Source organism: Mesocricetus auratus, unplaced genomic scaffold, assembly GCF_017639785.1.
Source record: "Mesocricetus auratus isolate SY011 unplaced genomic scaffold, BCM_Maur_2.0 Super-Scaffold_100046, whole genome shotgun sequence".
In the NCBI taxonomy this organism is placed as follows: Eukaryota; Metazoa; Chordata; class Mammalia; order Rodentia; family Cricetidae; genus Mesocricetus; species Mesocricetus auratus.
Genome location: NW_024429223.1, coordinates 4,938,679 through 4,961,247, shown reverse-complemented (window position 1 = coordinate 4,961,247; position 22,569 = coordinate 4,938,679). Strand labels below are relative to the sequence as shown.

Here is a 22,569-nt window from a genome sequence, read left to right as displayed (position 1 = left end):
GTTTACACAGCTACCAGCAAGGTTGCCTCTGAGATCTTCGGGCCCGTTAACGTCAGCGCCCCTGTGCAGGGTGATGACTGCTTTTCCCAGCAGAGTCTGGGATAAAGGCATTTGACCGAACCTGGGTTCATAACGTAAACAAAAAGCAAAGTTGCAGCTCATCGGTTAGAGAGGCCTTGTGCGGCTCTGGCTTCCTTCTGCAGAACCACGTAAGATCCCTCCTGCTCCTGGGTTATAGGAGTAAATCAAAATCCGTTTACTCCAGCTCGCCCTTTGAAAAGGCTGTTAGGCACAGACGCACGTACCTGGACACATGCAGACACATGCGTACTCATGCATGTATGGATTGTTTTCTAATATTCATTACAATGAGCTTAACCTAGGAACTGGTTTTGTTTTGTTTTTAACTACATCAATTGTTCCTAACAAGACTGAGAGTTCAAATTTATTACTAATCCAGGATGAATGAAGCCAGGAACAGAGATCTATGAGAAACATACTCATCTTCTTGTCCAGCATTAGGTTTGAATACGAATTTTCCCCCACGAAAGCCTCACGTGTGGTCACTGTCGGGCAGTGCTGGGTGGAGGTGCTGGAGATCTTAGAAGCTGGAACCCAGCTGAAGGAAGTGCGTCACTGGGGGAAATCTTATTCTGCCCTTCTCTCTCTGCTTCCTCCCTGGTCTCCCGTGGGGTGAGCCACTCCTGCCACGCGAGCCCGACCGACATAGTGATTTTTCTGCCTCGCCTTGGGATTAGAATAAACAAGTATTGTATTGTAGACTTCTGAAAGCCTGAGCCCAAACGGATCCTTCTTCCCTTGAATGGTTTAATGTCAGCCGTTTCGTCACAGTGATGCAAAAACAAACACGGCCAGCTTCCATCCCTCAGCACAAAGACACACATAGTAGGTCCTCACACCACACTGTGAGGGAGCAGGAGAAACGGGTTGGCAGTTAAGAATGCCTTTTGTTCTTCCGGAGGACAATGGTCTGGCACCAGCATCCATGGCACACAACCCCTGTAGCTCCAACTCTAGGGGACTCACAGGCACATAAATCACACACACACACACACACACACACACACACACGTAAATAAAAATGTTTTTAAATGTATCTGTAAACTGAGTATGATGGCGCAGGACTGCAATCCCACCCGTTTTTGGAGGCTGAAGCTGAGGGATCAGATATTCGAAGGGATGCCTGAGCTACTAGTGACTTCAAGGTCAGCCTAGGTAATTTCATGAGAGCCTGTGTCAAAACGTAAATGAATAAAAGGGCCAGAGATGCATACAGCCTAATCATAGAACACCCACTGAGCATATGAAAGGCTCTGGACACAATCTCTAGTAAAATACGCACACACGCACACACGAGCACACACACATGCAGGGATCTGTGGCCCTGACTGCTCTGTGATATGTGGATGTGGAGCTGGACACAATCTCTAGTAAAATACACACACACACACACACACATGCACACACACACACATACACACACACACACACACACACACAGGGATCTGTGGCCCTGACAGCTCTGTGATATATGGATATAGAGCTGGAATGAGCCACATTGCCTACAGACTGGCCAACATGTCAAGGCCATCACCCAAGTGGAGAGACAGAGAGAGAAGAATTAAGTCTGGAGCACATCATAAGACTTGGGTCACAGTTCTCCTTCCAGATCTCTGTGTCGTCTTGCACAACAAGGCCCCAGGTAGAATCATCCGGACCCCTAATCTTCAGCACCAGCAGAGGCCCCCAGCTATAGAACCATCTTGAACAGAAAGACTCTAACCCTCACTCCTCAGCTGTATGGGGTCAGTTAGGAAAGCAGGCTTGAAGACTGGATGAGATGATGCCTAGTCTGTGGTCCTCCTGTGACTTGCTTCAATGGTCAAGGTCTTCCATGCTCAGGGACGCAGAGATAAAGACTGTCTGAGGGTCAGAGAACAGAGCCTACCACTAGCTAAAAATAGAGGACTGGAGGTCTGTACAGACAGACAGGAAGTGAGGTAGCTGGGCAGAAGCAGGATATAAGCAGAGAGAAACAGGCGTTCTTGTCTGTCAAGATGCTAAGTGGGTAAGGCGTGACGGTGGGGGTTTGCTCCTTCCCTCTGATCTCTCAGCATTTTCCTCTGTATCTGACTCCGGGATTTTACTACACAGACCAATTAAGAACTGCACTTACACAGGGATGATAGGAAATGGCGTAGACCATGTGACAGGTGCTGCGGTCTTAGCACATTGAACCCGTAAGAAGCAGGCTGACATGGGCAGAGATGTCCCTGGAGACGGAGACTCCCCAAGCTTCCGTAAAGCGCACATTTGCCTTGCTAAGACTTCCTCGTGTGTTCACTGGTCTTCTCCCTTCTGTGAACCCAGGGAGGTGAGTCCCATCACTGCCCCCACAGAAAGCAGACCCATCATTAGGTTGTTGAGACGCACGCACCGCAGTCTCTCCCAGCGAGGTCAGTCACCGTGTAATTATTTTCTCGTTACTGTGGTCCAATACCTGACAAACGCAACTTCGGGAAAGGAAGGATTTATCTCAGTTCACGGTTTGGGTGGACACACTCCACCACGTCAGGGAAGGTGTAGGGACAGGTGGCCCCACGGTGGCGGGCGTATGCAGCTACGATCTCTCTGATCTTCTCACATCTTGGTGGAACAGGAAACATAAAGCAGATAGGAATCGAGGTCAGGCCATAAATCAGGTCTGACCCCAGGTGACCCACTTCTTCCAACCATGTTCCAGCTCCCGAAGACTCTGGGACCTTCCAAAGCAGTGCTACCCACTGAGGACCAAATGCTTAGGCACTGGAGCCCATAGGGGGCTCCTCATCTGACCCACAGCGGGCATAGAGTCAGTGCTGTGAACCCCATTGACCCTACTGCTAGAGGAAGGTGTCAGTGGCCTTGGGGACTAAGGTCAGCAACCAGGAAGGCGACATTGTCAGATTTTTCAAGAGGGGGACACAACACACGCCAATCCACTCACCCCAGGATGGGAGCCTACCACGGAACATAGTAACCACCGCAAGGAAGTCCACCTTGGTGAACCAATGAGTCTTTATTGGAGTTACAAACTGGAGTGTGGATAAGGAGTCCCTTACAGGAGCAGAGGTGACTCAAAGAGTCAGCCTCATCGCCAGAAAGCCCAACTCCACTTGGGTGACAAGTCAGGGCCACTGTGGTCCTGGAACGCATGCAGGGAAACTCACCTCTCCAGCTCTGCTGGCCAAACCCACCCCTCCCCCTCCCCCTTCTCCCTCCCCTCCTCCTCTTCCTTCCCCTCCTCCTCCCCAAGCAGGTGGGGTGGGGGGTTCTTGCTTGAGATTCTTCCAAGTTTCAGCTTTCTTTCCCAAACCTGAGTCTAGTGAGTCTTTCCCTCCCTCCTGGAGGGAGTGTCTGAATTTGGAGCAAGCTGCCACAGAACGAGTTTAACGAGAACCCAATTAAAATAGTCTTGAGGGTAAAATTTGAGACAAATATTCCAGGGACTTTGAGGGTGTTCCCCACTTGGGTTCCTCCCATCCCCATCCCCAGACAACGACAGCTCTCCCCCCCACCCCCAACCCCCCACCTCCCCAACCCCCCACCCCGTCTCCATGCCATGATTAAGAAACCAGATGGGCAGCCACGCCATTCCCCCAGAGTCTGCCTGCTGTCTCGATGCTATGGGGCCTCCCTAAGCCGATACCATCTTTGGGGAAACTCCATTTGCAAGCCTGAACCTTCCCTTGCTTTTTTGGCTCTGGGCGTGGTAGTGGGGGGCGGCAAAGGTGAGGGAGCTAGAGGAAAAAAAAATAAGAAAGAGTGATCATCCTGAAGATAGTCAGGAAGGGGACATAACTGGCTCCATTCTAATAAATCACGGTGTCCCTAGGAGGTGGAAGCAACGGGGGCAACTCGGGGAGAAAGCCACGCTGCACAGTGACCCACGGCCAAGCTTCCAGAGAAATGATGTCCCTCTCACAGACTCCTGGAGAGATGGCCTGCATTTGCCTCTGACAAATGAGAGGCGCCCTGAATGCAGTCATTCCTCAGAAAATAGGCCCGATTTAGCCGTGCTCACAGTGCCATTAGCTGGCTGCTTAACAAAGGCCGTTTAAGCAGGGAGGGCTGTAGACCGCTGGCCTACAGGAGGTGGCACTTCTGAGGCATGGATCCCCGGGACCTCCACCTGACCTCCGTAAAATCTAGAGGGCCGGGCAGACTTTCGTGAAAGCAAAGATGTCATATGTCTCTAGCCCCTGTGTGAGCTTTCCTGTAGGTATCCATTGGACCTCAGATGCTCAAGCCAGGGCTACCCTGTGCAAACTGCCAACTCCTCTCCAATGTGTTTTTGACCTGTTCAAGGGTGGGGGTGGGGTAGCCTGAGCCCTAACCATCCCTACTGAACACCAGCACTATCACAGAATGGATCTGGTTATAGCCACAGCCCAGAAGATGAAACAATCCCTTTTTTCCAGGAAGTATTCATGTTTGAAAACTTGTGTGCAAAGATTGCAACCTGTCATTATGCTCCCTGGGGAACCACCTTCCTAAAAATTATCTCTAATGAGACCCACAAATCTAAGAGGGAGACAGCTTACTTTATTGTGTTTGTAAAGATAAAAATGTTTTAAATAGGTCATAGCTCCTGGGACTGACAGTCCCACCATGAGGGGAAGGTCATTTTGAAATGTTAATAAAAGTTTTCATAAAATATGAGGGTGCTCAAAGAGTAATGTTCGGATGTAAAAATACCCATGAAAGTATAATTTCTACCAGGGTGCACAGCAGCTCGCATCAAAATATCTGCCCAAACACTCACTGCATTTTTCCCCCAGCTGTTTTGATGGTCCTGCTGGGATCTGATCTTTATAAGCAAGGACTAGGGTGTCGTTTCCTTCTCTGGTTACATTAGAAACACCCCCAGTGAAGCTCATACATACCCCCGACCTAGGGCTAGCTCAGTTTGCCCCTAGTCGTCTTGCATTTGTCTTGCAAGACAAAGACGGACCAGGAGGGTTCAAAAGAAAGGCAGCCAGACCTTAGCCTCTAGGCTGGAGTTTCCTCACTCACTGGGAGCTCGGCAAATGGAAACACTCAGGTGTTTCCTATCCAATGAACTCCTTCGTGTTTGAAGTTAACCAGCCTAAAGGAACCATTGCAGAAGAATTTTCTAAGTGATAAAATAACTAACGAGACCAAGCCATTCCCTGTTTGCTAAGTCACAACAGAGGCACAAATCAACCCTGATGCTTCTATTAGGTTGGTAGGGAACGTGGGAACTTAGGGGTTGGGGAACAGAAGTCGCTGTAGGTACTTGAGGCAGAGGTTAAGGGAAAGCTAAAATGTGATGGAATCTAGAATCATGGATTTGGGGGCACAAAACAGAGATAATGCCATCGTTGTAATTCCAAAATACACCGGCTAGGAAGTCATTCATTCACAAGCAATTTGCTTTCTCGGTATTGTTCAGTTCTTGCATCAGACCTACGACTCACTAATGTCTTGACACTGGTAGATGTATTCATGAACTTCGGGTTGCTATGCCTAAGGTAATTAGCCTATCAAAAAAAAAAAAGGTAAGGTTTACTCAGCTCATGGTTTGGTGGGGGTGGGGGTGGGGGACTGTCCCTGAGGCTTTGGGCTTCTGGAGAGATGAGGATGGTAAGAGACAGCAGTATGAGAATCATAGACCACGAAGGCAACGACAGTGAGAAGAGACCATTGTCCCATGACCCTCTTCAAGGGCACCCCACCAAGGACCCCGGGGGAATGCCTCTCACTAGGCCAACCTTCTAAAGCTGTCTCCACCACCACCCAACACCACCCAACACCACCCAACACCACCCAACACCACCGTCCTGCGGGCCAAGCTTTTAACTTACAGGTGTCTACCTGGAGGCTGCTCAGTATCCAAACTCAGTCAGTGCTTAAATCCTTCATGCCCTCCCCTTAACTCCTAACCAAGCCGTTGCTACTCACCCGGGCCCCAGGGGACCAAGTTTCCCCTTTCCTCTCACATCTAACGTTCTGAGATCTCCAGGACTCCCATCCATGAATCTTGCATCTCACACTCAAAACCCTTTGTCATGGGTCATAATCTAGAAACTCAAAACCCTTTGTCATGAGTCATAATCTAGAAACTCGAAACCCTTTGTCATGAGTCGTAGAAGTGATTCTGGAAACTTGGGCTGTTCCTTATCTGTTTGGAAAGCTAGCTCTCGGAATCAAGGTGTGTATATACAGTCGCGTGTACACATTTGGTGGCTTGTATGTAGGAACAGCGTGTGCATATGTGTGCGTGTGGAGGCCCGAGGATAATTTCAGGTGCCAGGCCTCAGACACCATTCACCTTGCTTATTTGTTGGCTGGTTGGTTGGTTGGTCTGTTTTGAAGTAGAGTCTCCCCTTTGGCCTGGAGCTCGTCAATTAGTTCAGGCTGGTTGGCTAGCAAGCCCAACGGTACGTGCCTGTCTCTACCGCCTCGCTTGCTGGGACCACCAGCACACACAGCCATGCTTCTCAAGCCTGTGCTGTAAGCACTTCACCAGTGCAGCCGTCTCCCCAGGCCATTCTCTCTCCCTTCATAGCACTGATTTTTTTTTCTGAATTATGGCAAAACAGACTCCTTCGTTTACTGACCCTCACAACCCCTAGAAACATGACAGGTACATCAGAGTGGCTTTGTAAAGTATGATCACGCTTTGGTAGTTTGTGGGACTGGATTCCAGCCCCGCCTACACACACACACACACACACACACACACACACACACACACAGAGAGAATAACAGACAGACAGACAGACAGACACAGAAAGATAGAGAGAGACAGAAATACAGAGAGAGAAAAAGAGACAGAGACAGGGTCACAGAGAGAGAGAGAGAGAGAGAGACATTGAGAGTAAGAGAACCAGAGGCTTCAAGCTCCCTGCAGAAAACAGGTGTTTTACAGGATATAGTCTGTGCATATCTTCCTACATACATTAAACCACCTGCATCATGCTTACGATACCCATGAAGCACATATATGCTCTGCAAATAAAAAAAAATTAAATGTCCAGAACATATGCACTTTTTATGTCTTCACTGTCTTTAGACCTCTGGTTGGTTATATTCATAGAAGAAAAACCTGAGACTATAGAAGGCTGACCATGCTTACAGGTGGGTGGGTGAATGGGTAGGTAGGTGGATAGATGATAGATAGACAGACAGATGATAGATACAAACAGACAGACAGACAGACAGATAGATGATAAACAGATAGATGATTGATATAAAGATAATAGATAGATAGATAGATAGATAGATAGATAGATAGATGATAGATAGACAGATAGATGTCCAACTCTTTGGATTTCACAAGGCCAGGAAGCTACTCAAAACTGTAACTAAGTTATTCACACATGCCTTTCGTCCAGAGGATGTCTCCAGTTTGATGAGAAGAATCCAAATTCAAACACAAAACCTACTTTTGCAAAGACAGATTTGAGGGGATATGGCTCTGTGGATCCAGTAAAGCAATCCCGTTGAGGCAGGTTCTGGCTGTGTTTATTCTACAACATTTCAAATTAAAGCCTCATGAGAGAAAAAAAAAACTAAAATGTTGCCCAAAGGAGTGGATAACAAAACTTTCTTCAGAGCAGGCAGCTCCGAGAAGCAATGAAGTCACCTCAGCAGAGCGTTGCAGCAAGGGCTGGGGCACATCTGCTAAGAATGTCTCTGAAGGAGTTGCAGAATGAGTGGGAGGGCAGAGATTAGAATCTGGGTTTCCTTCTGACTTCAATATGTTGTGATCTGTGGCTGACAGAATAACGGGCTTCCAAAACTGTCCACACCCTAAGCCCACGTCTAAGAATCTGTTACCTTAAATGGCAAAAAGGGCTTAGAGAATGTGATCAACCTCTGAGATAAGAGACATTGTTCTAGATTATCTAGGTAAGTCCACGGTGATCTCTGGAATTCCTAAAACAAGGGAACACTCCCAGCTCTGATCAAAGAGACAGATTTGAAGATTAAAAAAGAAACATCTGAGGCAAGCAGTGTGTGGACTTCAAAGATGGAGGAAGGGGCTGGGTCCTGGAAGACGCAAAGTGATAAATTATATCTCAGAGCTTCCCAATAGAGAGAGAGAGAAACCTCACATCTTGACATGCACGCTGTGGCACCTACACGGAGCTTTTGGCGGATGTAGCTACGAGGTCATAACTTCATGTTGTCTAAGGCACTGGACCTGAGATGCTTGTTACAGCACCAGCAGGAAACTCACGCCATGGCTCTGAGATTTCTTACACAAAACAAGTAAAAGCGCTGGTCAGAAAATGACAATATAGGTGCTGTCCCAAGCTTTGATTCCTAGTGCAAGCAGATGCCAGTGAGGGCTTAGCCTATGCAAGCCTGTGGATACCAAGGAAGGACTTGACCAATTTAAAAAGGAATGTTCTGACTTAAGAGAGGCTAAGAATGACTTCCTTTCAACCCTAGAAAGCAGGTGGGTCTTCTTTGAGAGAGGCTCATGCTCTTAGGTGTGTCTGATCACTTCTCTGGGTGACTTTTCTATTAACCCTTACACTTTAATCTATGTTAAAAAAAACTGTTTTTGCTTACTAAAGTTATGGTACATAAGATAAATATATAAATAAATCCTAGAAAATACTTTCTTCTTGAAAGATACATACTCTTTTTGTATGTATACAAAATCTTATTCTGAAAGATGCATACATATATATAATATAATATAATATAATATAATATATAAGAGTTTGTTTGTGAGTGTATGCCAGTGTCTTATGACATGCCCAAGAAGATCAGAAGAGGGCATCGGATCCCCTGAAACTGCGGTGACAGATGGTTATAAGCCACGATGTGGGTGCTGGTCACCAAATCTAAGTCTCCTCCAAGAACAAGTCCTCTTAAACCTTAAGCCATCTCTCCAGCCTCCATAGCACGTGTGGGCTGTGTGTTCCTTACCAACACTACTACACCAGAGTCCTTTCACATCCCATGTGTCAAGGAGCCAACAACACAAAGCCATATTTTCCCTATAGTTTTTTGAGGAAAGGGTTCCTTCTCCATCGCTTCTAAGAAAGAAAAAGTGTTGACAGAACACACACTTGGAAGTCCCCTTAGCAAATAAAAAAATCTTTCTCACTTTGCTTGATCATAACTCTTGTCTTGTGTGTTGTTGAATAAGTGCCTTAGAACATACTTGCTACTACACATAAATTAACAGTTTTTAAGACCAGTGGGTGAAGTCACACTGTGTATTTTATTTCTCTAGAGATTAGGAAGATTTAGGTAACTCCCTGATTCCACAGCTCATAGTTATACACATTGCTTAGACCCTAACGATGGAGGTCACGCCATATCCGAATCGAGAATGAGGCCGGAGGGCTACAAGGGGAAAATTCAGTAGTTCCTCTGCGGGGAACTCCCACGATTCTTGAATCGGTATAAAGGACCAGAATCCCTCAACCTCAGAATCTGAGGGAGGCCATGCCAAAAGCAGCCAAATTTTAAGTTGTATGTGTTTGAGGAATTATTTGTATTGTAACTCTGACCCCCAAAGTCTTCAATCTATCCATTTTATAACTATAACAAATAGTCAAACTGTTAGCTTGGTAAGGGGTAGTTTCCATATAGTTTAATGTACTACGTGTAAATTAATAACTCTAACACGGACTATTTGAGCCATCTGTATGTCCAATGCATTGGGAAAACCTAGGCTATTTCACCAAACTTCCTACAGCCTTTGCAGACCTGGAACCAAGAACAACTCATCCCTTTTTGCTCCAAAATTTCTTTCCAGCATCCATCCTGTCTTCTACAGAAACAAGTAGCATGTAACCAGATGGGGCCCAGGAGTATAATGTAGACTCTTGTCCCAGATCTTGCTTTTACAAAACCCATTGAGCGACAGCTTCTAAGCCCACAAATCATATCAGTAGGATGGATATACATGAAACTTGGTGATGCTCAACATTAGAGACTTGGGTAAAAACTCTCACAGTACAGAAAGTAAGATGAAAAGTCTCTGACCTCTGCTCCTGCTGCCATCCAAGACTGTATCTGTGTAATAATGGAAAGTGTAGGTGTCTATCATGTACCATGGAGTCACCAGACTGAACAAAACTGCTACAGCCATGAAGGATGAGCATGGACAACCTTGAATGTAAAACAAGCCCTCAAGAAACTCAGAGACAGGCCAAACAAATGATGTTTAAGGGCCCAAGGGTGCTAAAAACAACTGGTCCTCATGTCCGGAGTCTCCCCCTGCGGGTGCTATAGACAACTGGTCTCCCCCATGGGTTCTCTGGGCAGCTGGTCTTCACTTGGAATGTTGCTCCACTTCATGTGTTGAGTGGTGGCAAGCATGTACTGCAGTCTTGAGAGAGAGAGAGGTTATATCTACAGCAGGGCAAGGGCTCAACAATCCCTTATGACTCAGCAAACAACGATACATGCAGCATAAATAGTTTACACATGACGCGAGAATAAACCAAGGTGGAGCTGTAACTCAGCGGTAGAATGTTTGCCTAGCATGACCAAGGCCCTGAGTCTGCCCTCCCCAAAACAATTATTCAAAACAGCTCATGGTGTATCCAGGTCTAAATGAACAGGCTATTTGTAGAACGTCAAATTCCATGGTCAGAGGTCTCACTGGACGCATGTTCTGCCAGAACCTTAAGTCACACAGTCAAACAGGTCCAAAAGTTCTCCGGAGGTTGTAAGGTGGTTTCTTAGAGGGCTGGAAGGATTAGGGCCACAGGGGACAAGCTAACTGCTTGAACTAGGAGACCAGAGTTGTATGTCACTCACTTTTCACACCAGCCCTGTTCTCTTAGCTAATAACTGTGAGACACAGAGACCTTTATGGTCAACTTCTGGGGGGGAAGGAATGGATAAGCCTTGGCTTAACATGTAGATCTAAGCACCAAACAGACCAGTTCACCCAATAGTTTCATGCAGCCACAGACTCGAAAGATGGCAATTAGAGGAAAATTCCTCCCAGCAGCTGGGGCTTTAGATGAGGAAACTAACTTCACTCTGGCCAGAAAGAAGAATGTACTGACATAAAGACCTCAATAGAATCACTGACAGTGAAAAATGGCTTGACTTGTTGGTCACGGAAGGAGAATGACAGACAAAGAGAGACAAAGAGATCTGGCAAAGACTTCAGGTGGACCTGTGACAGAGTACAGAGCGCAATGCTGTGGGTGTTGTACAATAACACACTTTATTCCTTGCAAGCAGGAATAAAGTATGAAGTCTAAAGGATGGCAGACAGAAGACACCAGCCAGTCCATCAACATCATGATGACCTCACACATAGAGCAGATACATGGTAACAGACATTAAGCTTGGGCCCAGGGTCATTGCCTTTTTATTCTCTGTGGTTAAGGCAGCTGCTACCCCTGCTGAATACCCAACTTGTAAGTCACAGAGACCGATATGTGGCAAACAACATGGCTCCCTCCCTCCAGAAGACAACTTGACTACAGTGGGCTGCTTCCATCTTGGAAAGAGCATGGATTCTATTTGACTCTCGGACATAAAGGGTTTTCGATAGCATTTCAGTCTAAGAACTCGCACCAAAATTGGATGGATCCTACCTGGTGCTGAATTGTGCTGGGTGATGTGGCTGTGGGGAAATGATTATGCAACCCGCTGATCCTGTCATTAACCACACTCCAAGGGAAGCTACCAGCTTGATAGGGTGATAAAAAGGCCCTTTGAGGACTACTCTCCGTCACCAACCCGAAGGTAACACTCCAAAGTACTACTAATAGAGATTTCTCCAGGACTCACAATATTATTCTGATGCAAAGAAACTATGATTCAGTGTCCCCATCTGGTAGAAGTCATGAGTCAAAATTCAAGGAGTAGAAAAAGGAGTGGCCCCATTGACCATCCCTCCTGGCGACCCAGCTGAGGCCTTTGTACTTTCTGTCCTTGTGACCTCCAAGCTCCAGGGAATCTGAAGGTCCTACATCCCAGAACAGGAACTCCCCCCACCAGTGGTAAGAGGAGTGCCGTTATATTTTTATCTACAACTATTACCTGTTGGGGTTCTTATACTAAGAGTCAGGAGAGGAAGAAGGGAGGAAACAAATTTGTAGTCATATAATAGGGGGAGCTGTCTGGTGACCTAGGACATCATGTTACCAGTGCCCTGTCCTCGGAATAGTTGAATACTTTCTGTAGCCATGACTGGAAAGGAACATGGTAAATAAAAGGCCTGGTCATCAAAACACATGAGTTCCTCAGAGCAATAAGAGTAAAAGCTAAGAATGAGGAGAATTGTAGATAATAGAACATATGGGCCATTGGATAACAGCTGCAGTCCAAAGACCATCTTCAGTGGCTCTATTCTTAGAGTTCTCCCATGGAAAGCAAACCAACCAGGGTCACAGAATTGCTGGCCACAAAGACAATGTTGTGGAGCCATTGGAAAGGTAAGGAGTGGGCTGTGGTAGCCCACGCACGTTGGGCATCCCAACTCTTGAGAGTTCTGGCCAAAGAATAGCCTTCTCCAAGATCACCCCTTCTCCCCATTGGCGGCTCACCCTCAATCCTGGCTGATGAGAACCTGGAAGCCAGAGGGGTGAGGCACCGACTCCAATGGTCTCACCTCAGTGCTGAGCTTCTCAGTGGTCCCTCAGGCTCCACCGTGTTTGAGGGGACTTCTCACAGCCTCACTTGTGACTCCACTGTGGTGAAGCTTCTCCTGACCCTTCCAGAGTGTTGTATCTAACAGCGGGTGTTTCCCTCAAGAACATTCCACATGCAGACCTCTAATGCTCAGAGATCTGATTCCTTGGAAACTCAACTCAGAATAAATGTTCCCATTAAAAGACAGGCATATTGGTGTGTCATCGTGCATAACACACACACACACACAGAGACACACACACACACATAGCAACAGCAGTTCCTATCCCACTTAGGACAAAAGACAAAGGTTCTACACTGGACCATTAGGTCCTACTTGGTCTGACACCCACCAGTCCATCTCTGTCCCTCATTTTATACACCTCCCCCCCCCTTAGCCCCCACTGTTTCTGCGGCACTGGAATGTGCCTTGGGTGTTCCAGGCAGGTGCTCTCTAACCTCAGAACCCCTGCGCGCACGCTAATCCCACCACAAAGGCTGTTCCGTGTTCTCTCCATTTACCCTCCAGCCGTTAGACAGAATGCCTTCTTCCGTCCCAGACTTTACCAGGCTGCTCCTGGCACTGCCCACTCTTCTGCCATAGCCACTGTCAACTTAAATTAAACACATGTGTCACTATTGAGTTAAAGTCCATTTTAACTCATCATTGTAATGCCAACATATGGGACAATGCCCGACTTCTGCCTGGCACTACATATCTGTTAAATATATGAACAAGGTGCTTCTGGTAGTGGTGGCGCAACCATTTAACCCCAATACTTGAGAGGCAGAAGCTGGTGGGTCTCTGTGAGTTCCAGGCCAGCCAGGATTACCCATTGAGGCTCTGACTTCAAAACAAAACAAAACAAAGACACACACACACACACAGACACACACACACACACACACACACACACACAAAGCAACAACAACAACAAAACAATAAAAATGCCAGTTTATACAAACAGATGCAAGACTGACTAGATTCTGGGGCCTCTACAAACACCAAACCCAACACACAGTTTTCGGCATTGTCTTTTGTCTTCTGTGGGCATTTTTCCTGAGTGGTGATTTCCTTTCTTGGTGGATTCCTGCCTAGCCAAGGCAACACCGCCTGACTTTGTAAGTCTCAAGGGGTTAATCTGCTCCTTCCTATTTGTGAACTAAGAGGATTTTCCTTCCTCATCTGAATCTCAGACAAGGGGTCTTCAAGAGGGTTTATTCAAATAAATTCAAAGAGAATGCAAATGCAAACACCTATGTTGAAAGGCAGGAATGCTTTTGTTTTTCCTTCTTAAAAATTTTTTTTCAGGCATTTGTGTGTATCACAGGTATACACAGAATGCAGCATGTGTGGGGCTCCTGTATTAGTCATATTCTGTGTTTGGTAGGACCAAGGAGAACCCAATGCTAGGGAGAAACGTGCCCCCATTGTTGCCTGCTTTGCTAAGTGGTAAATGAAGTCAGGCTGAATGAACAGGCCTAGAACAATACCAACAAATCCTGACAGCATGAGGCTGTATATGAGTGTGGAGGAGAGCCCCACACCCAGAGAAGAAGGTGCAGAGGTTGCAAAGGATACATGAAGCCAGACGCCACACAAGGCCAAGCCGTGGGTTCCCTGTTGCTGAATCCTCTGACTTTTCCAAGAAATGCAGACATTCATCCAGTTTTGCACAACTCATATTTGACCTTACCTTAGAAGGAAAATAAAGCAGAGGGCCGGGGAGTTGCCTCAGCTGTTAAGTTGGCTGCTCTTGCGGAGGACCAGGGTTCAGTTCCCAGCACCCACCTGGCATCTCACAGTCATCCATTCACATCCAGTTGCAGGGTGGGCATCCAGCATCCTCTTCTGACCTCCACAGGTGCGGCGTGCGCATGGTTCACATATATTCACATGCAGGCAAGTGCTCCTACGGGGTAAAATAAACGAACAAATAAGAGCAATAAACAAAATAAGAGGACGTGACTTCCAAACAAAACACAGTTTAGCCTTTGGCGTCTTGCTCTAGAACCTTCCATGGGCAGCAACCCCATAGAAGGATGCCTGGATCTCTTGTATAAAACGGGCTCTCATCTTAAATCCCATGCGCTTTCAGTCATCTCTGGGCTGCTTATAATTCCTGTTGCAGTATAAACATTGCAGAGATGGCTTTGCACTACACAGTTCATGAAAGGAAGATGAAAGAGCAGCCCACCCGTGTTTGGTTGAGACGTGATTTTTTTCCCCAAATACTTTCTGCTTGCAGGTTTGCAGGTCGTGAAACCCAAGGATGTGCACACCCAAACCAGAGCCAAGCTTAGGTGCTTTAGAGAGTTAAAATGTGCTGTGAATCAAACACAGCCTCTTCAAACTCCCTGGGAAACTGGACAGGGCCCTAGGAATGACGGTGCCTCAGTTTCTCAATCTGCCAAGCCAATCGTGTGGGGCCATCAGATGCTCGGCTCCCGAGAGTTTCCGGATGTCCCTCTGAAGCCTGCTGTGCACCCAGCCATGCTCTCATCCCCCAAGTATCTCATTTTCATTTACAATTTGAAGGAAGCGAAAGGTATTTTGCAGGGATTTTCATTTCTTCCAAGGGCTAATTGCAAAAGACAGGGGCGAGAGCGCACACCATGCTTCTCCTTCACATCTCATTACATTTATTCAGCTTTATTACTAATTCTTTGTTCATATAATTTTCACCCTGGGATCTACATATTTTGCCTAGTTACCCCAACTCAGAAAACCCACCTTAATTCCAGAGGCTTCGAACACCTCACAGGATTTTTTTAAAGCAACAGTTCCAGTGCTCGCACTGGCCTCCCAAGCAGACCGCTGTTCTAAAGAGGATGCAGGTCCCTATCTGAAGCCCAGGACATGGCCTGGAGAGTCTAGGGGCTGTTCCCCGTGATGCAAATAAGGTCCGCGTCTGTCCTCAGAAATGTATAAACACGCACAGGGAAAGAGACAGCTGCCTTTCCAAAGCCCTTGGTGGCACACACCTGTCGTCCCAGGAAGCAGGAAGCTGAGGCAGGAGGATCATGCGTTTTATATCACGCTAGGCTACATAGGGAGACCCTGTCTCAAAATATCAAACCAAATCCCCACACGAAGAGCAGGAGAAACAGGGTGTTGTGATAATACGCATGGGGGAACCTTAGCAGGTCCCATGGCCGGTGAAGGTGACTGGGGCGGAGGGACAAACACACCAGGCAGACAGAGCATAATTAAGTGAGAAGTTTTATTAAAAAGGGGGGTAAGGAAAGAGAAAAGAGGTGAAGAGACGCAGAGACAGAGGACAGAAGAGAAGAGAGAGACAGGAAAAGCCCTGCCTGCCCCAGGCGAGCAGTGGGAAGAGAGAAGAGAAAGAGCATAAGTGGGCGGGGTCTGTCTTTTAAGGGGTCCTTTGCACCTGCGTGCTGACTAGTAGTCATGGAACCCTGGGCTGACCAGAGTACTGCCTGAGTGCACTCTGCCAGGTGACAAGGGCAGGCCAGCGTAATGCCTGAGTCCTTTCTGAAATCATCAAAACCCAACCTGGATTAGGAGGCATGGGTTTCTGTGAAAATTCCCAGCTCCTGCAGAAGTCTTCCATCCCTGGAACAGCACGAAGAGCATCTCTGGTCCAGCACAGGTACGGCACCTCCCCAGGCCACTAACACTTGTTAGCAGGCAAAGCTGCATCCAAGCCGTGGAGCCTCATCTCCAATTACCTTATCCAGATTTAGGAAACAGGTTCTCCTCCCCGGGGAAGCCAAGGATGAAAAAGGACAGGAAATACGCACATTCCCCCCCCAACCCCCGTGAAGAAACACCATTCCAAAGGACAAATGCAGTAATCCCACCAATGATGCTCCAAGCCCGTGATGGCTAGCAGCCGACAAATACCCGCAGACCTCAATCCATTTTTATTGTATTCAGGCTGCAATGCTGTATTTCCTGCCTCCCCCTTAGCACCACACATACAGTGTACTTGAAAACAAAAATCTATAATATTGATCCCACAATGTCACCACAATTATTCTTTTGAAACAGCCATTGAAAACAAATTACATCTGCACTGCCTTTTCATCCGCCTGCTGTGAGTGAGCAATGCTCACTGTGGCCTCCGGCACCATGGTGTTAGCACTGTGTCACAGCCGACAGGACAGGACAGCCCAGGGAAAAGGCAGGCGGAGGGGCGGGGCGGGGGGTGGTCATGAAGAAAACCAGATCAAAGGGTCAGCCTGACTGGGCTTCCTGGAGAGGGTGTAGACTCTCAGGAGGAGGTAAGCTGAGCCAATGGGGGAAAGACTCCTGGGCTGCCTCTGAAACTGCTGCTGGTCCTCTGGAAGAGGGGGGTGGAGGTGGTGGTGGACAGTGCCCCCAACTCGGTAAAACAAAGATTTCTGGCAAGCACTCCGTGTCTGGATGTTCTGGTTTTGAATGTAAGCGGCACCGGGAATTTGCACCGGTTACTGACAAATCGCAGTCTCCTTAACAAAGCCGGGGGAAAGCCAGACGGATGTTGCCCCCAGCTGCAGCCAGCCACCCCCCCACCCACACACACCCAGGATTCTAACTAACTAACCCCCCCACCCCCGCCCTTCTAAAAAAAAAAGCCAGGCTTTTCTTTTCGGCAACAAGCTGAAGTCACAGAAACTCTTCTGGAGAGCAGAGGCTTGCTACAGATGTGGTGGCTCAGCCTCTGGTGGCCCCCAGGTCCCCTCTAACATGCTAGGCAATTGTTCCCCTCCCCAGGAAGGGCTGCCGTCAGGGGCCTGCCTGTTTGTTTCAGATTGTCCATCCTTGGAAAAATTATCTGCGTAGTCATTAGGTCCCTGCCACGGAGTAGTGGGCAAAGAGGAGAGTCTTTTGTTAAGGTTTGCCCACACAAGTCAGTGGCCACTGTAGCAGTCAGGACGTGATAACTTCGGGCTGCGGGGGCGGGGGGAGGCGGGGGGGGAGGCGGGGGGGCATGGGGGGGGAGCCAATAGCCTTGTTGACATGGACATGGGAACCTAACCCCCCGAAGCCTCCTGGTATGACGCATTGATTTTCCTGTCCATGTACAGTTCTAAAGTCATCCATTCTGCGTGGTCAAGACTCCAAGGGCCAGCGAGAGAAGGAAGTAAAACAAAAAAATCTGTTCTTGCTTCATACCTCCAGGCAAAGTTGAGAAATAAATTCCATGTTTTGAGAGATGATTTGTTCAAGCTCTGTTTAAGAGAATATGATTGCCTTAAACAAAGAGAGAGAGAGAGAGAGAAAGAGAGAGAGAGAGATGTTTTGTTACCCTGACTCCCCTTTAACCTGCAGTCACTCATCTTCATGCCAAAATGTTGACACCGCAGGCGTGGCTTCTACAGAGGGTGCAGGGCGCCAAGGGACGGGGGATGGGGCAGGGACAGCTTTGCCAAGAGAGAAGTTGGATTTATTTATAATATCATCAAGCTGCCTGATAATTCCTCAAATAATCCTATTCCGACCACCGGGGGTCATTTCCTGAGTCCTGTGTGAATTTGACGTATAGGCACACCTGCCCCCCTGAAGGCTTGCAATAGCCCCTCTTGCCTTGAAAAGTCCCTTGTCCACAGCTAAGCCAGGCTAAGTTGACCCTCCCTTCAGGTCTGCCTATGAGGCATCCCGAACCCGTCCTCTCCGTGTGCTGAGGCTGTCAGACAAGGCTGGATCCCCAGAGAGACTTCTAGTATCACCTGGCCTTCTCCAGGGCAACCCCCCAGGGCGTCCACCGCATTCATACCATCTGTCTCTCCCCAACCCAAACCCCTGCCTGTTGTTGTCTGTGACAAGCAGGGAAGTTGGGTGAAGGAAGAGAGAATCCAGGCTTTGGGGAAATGTGCTGAGACACCACCTGGGGATCCCGAGAGCAGCCGGTTTTACATGCTCAGGACTTTCTGGAGCGGTTATGGCTATTTTAGTCACAAATAAAGAAAGCCCTGTTGCCGGTCGGGAAGCAGTGCTCACAAAGGTGGAAGGCTAGCATTTGAGCTGCAGGTTAGCAGCGACGTTCTTGGAGGTATTACATACATCATTTCCTGGTGCAGAGGGACACGGAGCTATTTCGGGGGAGGCTCGAAAAGACAGATCAAAAAAAAAATCATGAAAATTCCCTGACCTAGACAGAACTAAGGACTGAATGCAAAACCAGGAAACACTAAGATGAATGCTCTCACAAGATCTGGGTACACGCCTAACATAGGCTTATCCCAAGTGTATACAGTGTAACAAGATGCCAGCCAGCCAGCAAGCCCTCTAGTTAATGTCCTAAAACCCAGTCACACAAAACACGCCCGCCAGATAACTGCGCCTCGCTCCTCTTATAGAAGAGTATTCTTAAATTAGGTTGGTGTGAATGTGTTTGTATATTTATTATTAAAATACTTACTGTTCTGCCTTTTGAAGTCGATGGACAAATGATTTAGGAGTGGAAATAGACGAGAAACAAAATTAATGCAAATAATGTGTTGATTTTTTTTTTTAGCTTGATTAGCCAAGCCAATGGAAAATTCTAGAAAACGTATACAATTATTTTAACTGTCACAGGCTGGCAATTGTAATTGACATGATTTGTACGAGATGCAGTGTAATAACTGAATATATTAAAAAAAATCTCATGCCTTGATTACCAGGAGAACATTACGAGCGCCACGATATTATTAACAGCACAATTATTGTGGCATCCTTAGGATACGCTCTTAGCACTTCAATGCATTAGTGAACCTTTGCTAACGAAGAAAAAATTAAAGTACAGCAAATTTCAAAGCACCAGTTGTACCCAATATCATTAAAAATTTATAAAACTTCCTCTGAACATGACAAGTGTTTGGTTTAAATGAAGATCAGCCACAAGGAGAAAGCAGAAACTCTGATACTCTTTGTCTCTGTCCTTACCCTCCCTCTCTCCCTCTCCTTCTCCCAGACCTCCCCCAGCCGGCACCACCTCAATCCAGCTGAAATATGTAACCATTACAGAGTGACAGCTTGACACACAATGACCCGTCAGAACATTCATCTCGCAATGTTTTATTTTAGTGAGGAGCCAAACTGCAGAAAAAATAAGCAAGTTGTTTCAAGGCTTGGAAGGAGATCAAACATTTCTGGCATGCCCACTTACCAGACCTTTGATTTACAATGGACGTGTCAGAGCCCGATTAGACAGTGTGTGCTCAAAACCCTACAGAGGCTCCTCAATTGCCCCAGCACACCACCATTTCCCCCACGGAGAGCGCCCCTTTGTTCCCAGGTCCTACAAACACCGGGAGAGCACAGAAATGTGCACCCTTGCAGGAGAGCCAGGGAATACATAAAAATCCAAACTAGTTAAGCAGCTGCAATTAAATCTCTTTTGCCAAAGAAGTGGACGGAGGGGAGCGTAGAGGAGAGAGAGGGGGCCCACGCTACATTGGTTCTAGTACAGGTTTCTCTTTTTACCTCTTCCTTCCAAATCAAAAGTTACCATCTTTCCCAGAAAAAAAAAAACCATACCCCGTGATTGCTAGCACTGGTGTTTTGAGCTTTCTCAACTTTTATTCAAATGGAAACAGCTTTATAAAAAAAAATTGAACCAAAAGTGCAGGTGTTTAAAATATGTTCACGGTATTACAATTTTTGCTAGTAATTACAACTAGGAAATAGCTGGAAATATATTGTTTCAATTTGTATGGAGAACAATTGCCGAGCGTGCGCACTTGGTATGATCTGTGCCTGGCATCAGAATGTGTAATTCCTTAACCCTATAAGGAGGCCCAGGGCTCACTGGGGCAAATTATGAATCCATGTGTTTGGAAGGAAGGAGTAGTAAATTCAGTTTCTTGGGTATCCGTTACAATGCAATCCGACATGTGTGATTTATGGAATATTAAGTTAATACAGTATTATGAAATTAGCTTAATGCACTAAAGCTGTAATTTTAAAGTGAAAAACAATGCAGCCAGACGTAAACAATATCAACATTAGCATTTCGTGAAAGCTGAAACCAATTCACTCAAAATGTGTCTGGAGAGTCACAGATTTACCTCTCCTGCCAGGCCAAAGGCTCAGCAGGCTTTCAGAACTCAGGACCAGTCTCCAGAGGCCAGGCTGCTCTCCCTCTAGCCTAAGGTAGCTTGGCCAGCTATGGACACCAACCAAGGAATCCGTCCCTCAGGGAAGCTGCCAGGAATTGTTCAGAGCTGGTCAGCATGGAGAGATGATGACTGTGCAGGCTGAGGAGGAAGGGCCTCCTGCCCCTACACGGGAGCTCGTGCACACACACACACACACACACACACACACACACATACACACATACACACATATACACACATACACATACACACACATATACACACATACACGCACACACATACACATACACACATAAACACATACACACACATACATACACACATACACACATGCACACAACATACACACATACACATACATACACATACATACACATACACATACACACGCATACACACACATACACACGCATACATACACATACACACGCATACATACATATACACACATACACATATACACATATACACACATACACATACACACACATACACATACATACACATACACACATACACACACATATACACACATACACACACATACACACATACATGCACACACATACACACACATACACACACATACACACATACATACACATACACACATACACATACACACATATACACGCATATACATACACACGCACATACACACACATATACACACATACAGGCACACACATACACATATACGTACACACATACACATACACACATAAACACATACACACACATACATACACACATACATACACACATACACATACACACATACACACACATACACATACACATACCCCCCCACATACACATATACATATACACACAAATACACACACACACACAAATACACATACACACATGCACACACATGTACATACACACACATACACATATACATACACACACACAAACACACACACAACACACACGGGAGGGAGAGAGAGAGAGATGCCTAAGCAGAGCTCAGCTGGGACACCAGACACAACTCAGGATTCCTGAAGTTCCATCCCGGAATGGATGGGACTCTGAGGTCAAGCAAATCTTGTGGATTCCAGATGAGAACAAATCTAGCCAAGTTGTCCTGGGATCTTCAGAGAGAAAACTTAACCAAAGGCGCCCAGAGACTTGTGACAAAGCACCAAAATGGCAGATTCTGTGAGCATCAGTCACGCGTGCCCAGCATGGCCTTCTGCAGGCTCGTGGGAGGGGCAAATGGCAGCACAGAGGGCTGTCAGCCAGGGCCGGGTGCTGCAGGAGGGTGTTAGACACCGGGTCCCTCTGTCTTGCTAGCGAGGGGGGGGGGGTCCTTTGGGACTGAGGAATAGCGAGTTCAAACAAAATCTAGTGTCTCTGACGCCACGTCCTGGGGCAAAGGGGAGAGGGGACATGCTGCTTTCACCCGCAGTAGCCAGTAAATGCGAGTGCAGACTTTTGGGGTGCTCCTTTCTCTTGGTGACCACCGAGGCCCGGCCAGTGGCAAACAAGTTTCCTCAGACCCTGAAGGAATGATTCTCGGGCCTTTCCACCTGTGTGACTTTGGGCATAAAGCGCCCCGAGTGTCACACTTCACTCTGATTCCCCAGTTCGAGACTCCACGCGGACACTGGGGAGACCAGACAGATAACCAGACGAGTGGAACCCTGGAGTATCTGTAAGGACCCGACCCACTCACACTCTGGGAGTCCGACCCTTAAGTGCTGGCAGATGTCCCCGCAGATGACAGACCCTGAACCCCACACTGCCCTAAGCGGCACTGTGAGTGCCCAGCCCAGCTTAGCCGCGTCCAGTCAACATTCGCCTTTGTGTGGTTTCCTCTTTTTTAGGATTCCCTGTCTGTGGCTTAAAATGTGGGGGTCG

The 22,569-nt window shown here is 47.1% G+C and overlaps 1 long non-coding RNA gene across 1 annotated transcript; it reads left to right on the top strand.

The window, feature by feature from the left end:
- The first annotated feature begins 16,854 nt into the window (after window positions 1-16,854).
- Window positions 16,855-17,815, top strand: LOC121135984. Its single transcript, XR_005873092.1, has 2 exons — window positions 16,855-16,902; window positions 17,689-17,815. It is a non-coding gene; the product is annotated as an uncharacterized LOC121135984 (long non-coding RNA).
- The last annotated feature ends 4,754 nt before the right edge of the window (window positions 17,816-22,569 follow it).